We start from the raw sequence: 7,065 nt of genomic DNA, 5'->3' as shown, positions 1-7,065 counted from the left end.
AACAAGTACAATATTTGCCTTGAGATATAGTGCAGTAGAAGTATAAAGTTGCATAAAATGGAAATACTGAAGTAAAGTACAAGTACCTTGAGAAAATGTGCTAAATTAAACCACTGGTTTGCCACCATCAACTACTGCACCAGAACAAGTTGGTGAGTGTATTGAATGAAATAAGGGCGTTTTATGCTTAAGATTTCATCTTGTCCTTTGTAAGAATACGGTTGAGTAATGTTTGTTTAAAGCACTGTTTAGTTTTTCTTAGATCGGTCTCCAAAGACTCGATAATCCACAGACTCTACTGAACACATTTCATTTGAACCTTTTACTGGCAAAGAGTTTGTGACTGATGTAACCCCCTGTGTTGGGCTGGCTGCAGAAATTTAAGAGACAGATATCTGGAAACTGATAAATGAAGTGAAGTGGAACAAGATGTAAACACATCATTATCATATTATCCCTTTATTAAGGTCATATGGTGAACGGGTTAGCAAACGGCTGACTATTTACACATCCAGCAGATCCGGAGCAACATCAGGGTTCATTTGGGGTCGTATACGCTCTTCTTTTAGCTCTGTTTGGGTCTCCATCAACCTCTGAAGAAAATATCTGGCTCTTTGCTGCTAACCCCCCCCCTCCCCAGCAGCTTCATTCCCCTTTGTGTCCTTCCAGAAAAAAACATGAATGAGCTGCAGAGCGCATCAGCCGCCACTAGGTGGTAACACAGTCCAGCACACGGGACGGTAACGTGGCCCTAGAAAACACAGCGTCCCTCAGTGGGTCTCTGTGTCCTACCCTTATGTAAATGATCGGCCTCGCCTGCTTCCATTTTGTCAGTCCAACCCCCTGCTCCCCTGAGAGTGTGAGCTCCTCTAACCGTGTGTGTGTGTGTGTGTGTGTGTGTGTGTGTGTGTGAGTGAGAGAGAGAGAGAGAGAGAGAGAGAGAAAGAAAGAGAGAGAGAGAGAGAGAGAGAGAGAGAGAGAATGTGAGTGTGAGTGTGAGAGAGAGAGAGAGAGAGAGAGTTTCAGAGCTGTCATGACCAGACAGCAGAGGATGGAGATATAGGCAGGAGAGCAGATGGATTGAGACGAGGACTGCTCCCATCTCTCACACACACACACACACACACACACACACACACACACACACACACACACACACACACACACACACACACACACACACACAGAGGCCTATGGACCAGCTGTTGTCCTTTATTCTGCAACTGTCTGAGCCGACTCCATGTCCTCTTCTCTCCCTCTCTCTCTCTCCTGGATTAGATGCATTTAGCAGTCAGCCTGGGAGCTGAGAGGTAAACAGTGGGGCTAATTGTTTTGACATACTGCTCTTTGTTTTGGCCTCCTGGTGCTAATCAACCACTCGGCTAATAAGTCTGCCTGGCAAGGAAAACACAACTGTGTTCAGGCTGCTAGAGAGGGGACAGGGGTCCGTCAAGTCCACTCATACTCCACAATAATAATAATGAAATAAAGGAGGCCGCGGTCATACGTTTGCTCGCCATCCAGAGTTCCCACAGTGCCGCTGTGGCTGGGTAGCGCCCCCGCTCAGGTGTGAATCTATTTATCCTCATTAACGAGCGTCTCCCCAAAGTCGGCCAATTAACACGCTGCTCCTAATGAAGCCATTAGCTGTCAGATGAGGTGGATGCAGCGCTCGTCACCGGCCCACTCTGTGTCTGTGTGTGTGTGCGCGTGTGTGTGCATGTGTGTCTCCACTCTTGCTGCTAATAAAAGCAGGAGAATTAATGGAGTGAGCGTGTGTGATAATGAGTTAATGTGGAACAAGCAGGACGAGCAGTGATCAGCCCTCTGTCTCCAATGAAGATATCAGACACAGTGATTTACTCTCTCAGTGTCATAAACAGGCCTCTCGCATATACCACTCGTTCACACACACGTGTGTGTGTGTGTGTGTGTGTGTGTGTGTGTGTGTGTGTGTGTGTGTTTAATGGGCATGCCGGCAGGGTAAGTGGGTCGGTGAGAGCTACCGTTCTAAACAACAGTGCTTGCTCTCTCTGTTTTTTTCAAATAAGGCCTCCTGACTGCAGCCAGTGCCACCGCCTCAGACATCAAAGTTTTGCGGTTTCAAAATAAAGTGTGGATGTCACTCGGAGTTCGCATGTTCCTTAATGGAGCTATCATCCCGCGCAACCTTAATATGCTTTTAATTGTCAGAGTAATTGCAAAGACATGAATGCCACAGCCTCAGCAGAGAAGAACAATGAGATCACAGAGGCAGCTGTTCTACTGGCACCATTTTTTTTTTTTTTTACAATTAATTGCCAGTGACTGAACATAAAAAAATGGAGCTTTCTGAGAGCCTGCACTGATCTTAAGGGGTAAGAAGACCACTTTTAAGATAATAGAATTTTGGATTTTTTTTACCAGAAACAACAAAGAATCCGCTTTTTTTTTTTGTTCTATTCACGATGACACACTTCCACAGTGGGATCCCCTTGGCTGGCTGTACTGTATGTATCTCACCCCCGCCCCCACCCTAATATCTGTAGCTGAAGCTGCCCGGCCCCTGTCAGGGGATGCCAGAACTGAGGATGTGAAATTGATTTTAGGTTATGCGATTAGTCATATTGCATATTCTTCCGTCTTCTTCTTCTTCTTCTTCGACCCCCTCCTCCTCCTCCTCCTCCTCCTCCTCATCCACTCTGCTTTCTTCGCTCCTCGACTCTCAGTTACTCTGCAATTGATTGTGTCCTCTAATCCACTGGCGTATACCTGCAGAGCTCTTCTGCCCTCCAGTGATCAGTTATCAGGTCTGGTCATATATTCACTTTGAAGTCAGTGGCCGGCAGTAGTTTAGCTGTTTGTATGTTCCAGCGCGGCGGCTTGCATTATCAAGGGGGCAACTGTCAGCACAAATACACTGGAAATGTGATGAATCAGTGTGGAAATGCCCCCCCCCCCCCCCCCCCTTGCAACAAGTGTGAAGAGCATTACCGAAAAAAATTGTTCAAAACATGCGGTTTGTGGTGTGAAAAGCATATGCCGCTTATTTCTTAACACTTCTTACTGAGAGTCACTATTGGAAGGTTTCACTCTGGTGATGCTCTGAAGTCAGGACTTACTTTCTGAGAGCTGGTATTATTTATCGGGACGTCCTGAATGCATCTGCCGTATGTGTCAGCAGCAGAGCCCCGTGTGTCCGATTCACTTCTGTCATTCATTTTTAGAACACATATAAACACTGTGCTACTCTATTGACTTCTGGAAGTATTGGAACTTTGGTTTTCTTAAAATTGCCTTTTTTATTAGGGAGTTTGGTTGCCACAATGTAATATTTTGGGGAATTCTCAGTTTAGAAATGTACTTATTTCAACACACCCAAGTGACGAAAAGCTACTATAACTGTAAAATATGCCACTCATCTCAAGTAAGAGACAACTTTACTTTGTATTAGCATTATGAGCTTTATTACTAAACTTAATATATCCATTTCAAAAGAAAGTAGTTTTCTAACTTTCATTTGTTTGAATATAATATATAGTGAGTTACTTTTGTTTGTTTGTTTTTCTTGTAAATTTAGTGATTTAGGAATGTTTAATTGTGCATTTTGTTTTTCTGTTTAAAGACAAGCGTAATTCAGAATAACATATTTCTGCTACACATCTAAATTCCTCTACTCTTTTTTTTTTGAGAATTACTGGACATGTTTAAGCGTTTTAAGGTAAAATACGGGAAGGACTGCTTTAGGACTTCGAGAAGTTCCAACACAACAAGGATCAGACCAGAAGAGGTGTGAGAATACGTTTATGGCCTTACAATAAGTTCATGGTGAAGGAGAGACTTGGGAGAGGAAAAAAGGAGCGATGTGGAGTCGGCAGTTTCCGTCTAAACAGTCATACGACCATGTGGCCGAGCAGCAGCCGACATTCATTATTCCCATGTAGGAATCCTCTCATGTGGGTTGCTGTCTGTGTTCTCTGTGCGACATCTAGACTGTAGCCCTCTGCTTTCCCCCCTCTCCAATTAAAGATGAATGTGCTGTCGACTGTCCTCCATTTGACCCCCCCGCATGCCAGTTTTAGTGCAAGCACTACATCAGCGCCTCGCAAAAACTTCTCCTCTTCCTGCGTTCTCTGTGAATCTGTGCCACCCTGTTTTAAAGTTACTCCCGGTTAATGATACCGCCTTTTATTCACGCAGTTGACCTTCACATATTTTCTTTTAAAACCTCGGGGGGGGGGGGGGGGGGGGGGGGATAACATTATTAATGAAAGCCTTGGAAAACAATTTATTTAGAGGAATTTTGTTTTCTTTTTTACACTTTTTGACTTCTTAACTTTCAACCAAAGTCTTTGAAATGTGGATACGGCACAAATTCAAAGAGAACAGAAGGTTTGAGATGAAATGTAATTATTGAAAAAGGTGCACGAGAGTCAGCCGGGGCCATTACCCCCCCCCCCCCCCCCCCTCGTAAACAAGCCGCTCATCCCGCAGACTATTGTTGCAGTCCTGTCTGATGATCAGTCTGCTCTCACTCAGGATCTGATTCAGAGGCTCAACCATCTGCCCGAGAGTCTCCAGCATTTTGGAGGAATCACAACCTGAAGTTCTTTTTCCTTTACCTCTAAGAAGCGCTTTCATCTTGCACCTTGCTGTCCTTTGCACATTTTCCACAGTCAATCATTTTCCCCTAGTAACTTATTTAGGTGCAGGTGTCCGTTACTCTTTAAGAGACGTATCTGGAAGGAGCTAGTGAAGGGTTTTAAGCATCCTGACTCACACACCGAGGCCCTGCGAGGTGGAAGAGGCTCAAGGATACTGCAGTGCTGCTCTGGACCTTGGCTCGCTTTGCTTGTTTGCTCGGCTGCTCTCTCTCTCTACCCCCCAACCCCCCCCCACCCCCCTCCCAGAAATCAGGGATTATTTCGAACTAAAATAGATGGATGGAATCAATCAGCCACGGTTTTACTTTTCTCTTCTTCTACATAACCGCCCCCCTTTCACCTCCACCCTCACACCCTCACCCCCCCCCCCCCCCCCCCTCTCTCTCTCTCTCTCTCTCTCTGTGTCTCCCCCACCCCCCCTCTCACTCAGGGCTGCAGACTGAGGAGATGCATAAATTCAGATGCATTAGTATTCCAGTCAGGCTCTCCATTTCAAGGCAAGGCCTAGCACCCTTCCGCCTCTCCTCTTCTCCTCTCTCCCCTCTCCCCTCCTTCACTCTCCAGCTCTGTTTTTGAATAATTTAAGCAGCGTTGCATCTATAGGCCTACTTATTTCCTAAAAACATCCCTAAATTATTTTTAGCCATTATGACTTTTTTATATTTTAAGGGAATATAGCTCTATTTTGCCCTTGCATGGCCAATTATACGCAGCTGTAGTCTTTGAAATGAGATTCATCTGCTTCTGATTGTCGGTGTCTGAGTGTGTGTGTGTGTGTGTGTGTGTGTGTGTGTGTGTGTGTGTGTGTGTGTGTGTGTGTGTGTGTGTGTGTGTGTGTGTGTGTGTGTGTGTGCGTGTCATTGTGTTTTGCTGTCAGGCCCAGCGGCACAGGCGATAAATCACGCATGTCTGATTGAGGAGGGCAGAGGGCCCGGACAATAACATTTGGGTGGAACTGCTGGAGAAAGCGACTCAGTTTGCTTGATCCGTAGAGCCATGGTCCTGCTGAACCTCTGGGTATTTTACAGCTGTTAGTGACACCAGAGACTTGGGAAAAGTTGCCCTTTGACATGACATTGAAGCTAAGTGAAGGTTATGCCGCTCAAGCATACACATAGATAACTGGAGCATAATATTCTCTTTAGTATAATCAAAATTAAGACACAATTTTCAATTGAACCCAACCTCAAATTGTGGAACATTTTTAAAGAAACGTTGAATAAACAAAATGAATTATACATTTGAATTAGTGCTTTCACTATTTAAATAAATAATAATAATAATAATAATCAATACTTTTGTATAATTTTACTTCTAAATATTCATTCACCAGAAGTTAAATTCTGTTTTGGACAGTGAACAGTTGTAGCAAGAAATTGTTTATTACAACATACATAGTTTATTTCAAACATAATACAAGCTTTATACTGAAAATAAATAATTACTTGAGCTGTCATCGAAATTTGGAATAAAACCGCCGAAACAGTTCAATCTTACTGAAAATATTGTGGTTTTTTTTTTACATTGCTAATTAAGTGCATGAATAACTAAGAGCATTTGTTTAAATTAATGACTTCAAAAGGGTAATATATAAAACTGTACAATATTCGAAAAAATACTTAAGAAATAAACCAATAACAGGAGTATTTAAGATTATAAAATTTTGATACTGAACGTACAATAAAATTATAGGCAGGTGTATAGCGTCGTCAACCCCTCTTTTCTATTCTCGGCTCTGCTTCAGAGTCCACACAGTTTATATGGTCGAAGATGATTGAAATCAGATATAAATGCATTTTATAAATAGCTGTGACTGTGTGTGGCTTCGTGAGCTACAGGCCATAAGGGAGGAATTCAATAACAAAAATAAAAACCTCCAAGTGCTATTATGTTGGTAGCAATACCTCTACAACTGGAATGAGGGCCTATATTTGCATATGCGGAAAAAAATAATTACAGAGCTACGAGTGTGTTATAAAAACAATGAGTGTAAATATGGTGAGAGCTAAAGCGTCTGTGTGAGCCCGAGGGAAGCATGAGGTGGACTGTAAAACGGCCTCCGGTGCTGCAACAAATCAATTATGAAAAGTGATATTATTGTTTGTTTCAGTCCGCTGATCCACCAGAGAAAAAGCCCCCCCCCCCCACCCACAAAAAAAAAACAGTCAGTCCCAACCTATCATTATTACCGAGCAGATGAGAAATGGTGACACAAACCAAAGGCGCTGGCAGGTTATTAGGCACATTTTTGTATTTATATCCGTGATGTAGAAAACAATTTGGCGGGCTCCGAAGGTGATCTGAACATGTGACGTCTGATATGCCGCTATAGAATAATGCCCCTCGTGACAGTCAGAAAATGACGAAGGCTGAACAGGTATCTCTGTTATTGTTGTTGTGGTTCAGTGCTGGGGGGAGTCTG

The sequence above is a fragment of the Cebidichthys violaceus genome, unplaced genomic scaffold (genome assembly GCF_023349555.1).
Source record: "Cebidichthys violaceus isolate CVI_PGR_0920_01 unplaced genomic scaffold, fCebVio1.0.p SCAF_2, whole genome shotgun sequence".
NCBI classification, from domain to species: domain Eukaryota; kingdom Metazoa; phylum Chordata; class Actinopteri; order Perciformes; family Stichaeidae; genus Cebidichthys; species Cebidichthys violaceus.
The sequence above is the reverse complement of the archived record's forward strand: the minus strand, read 5'-3'. Positions refer to the sequence as shown.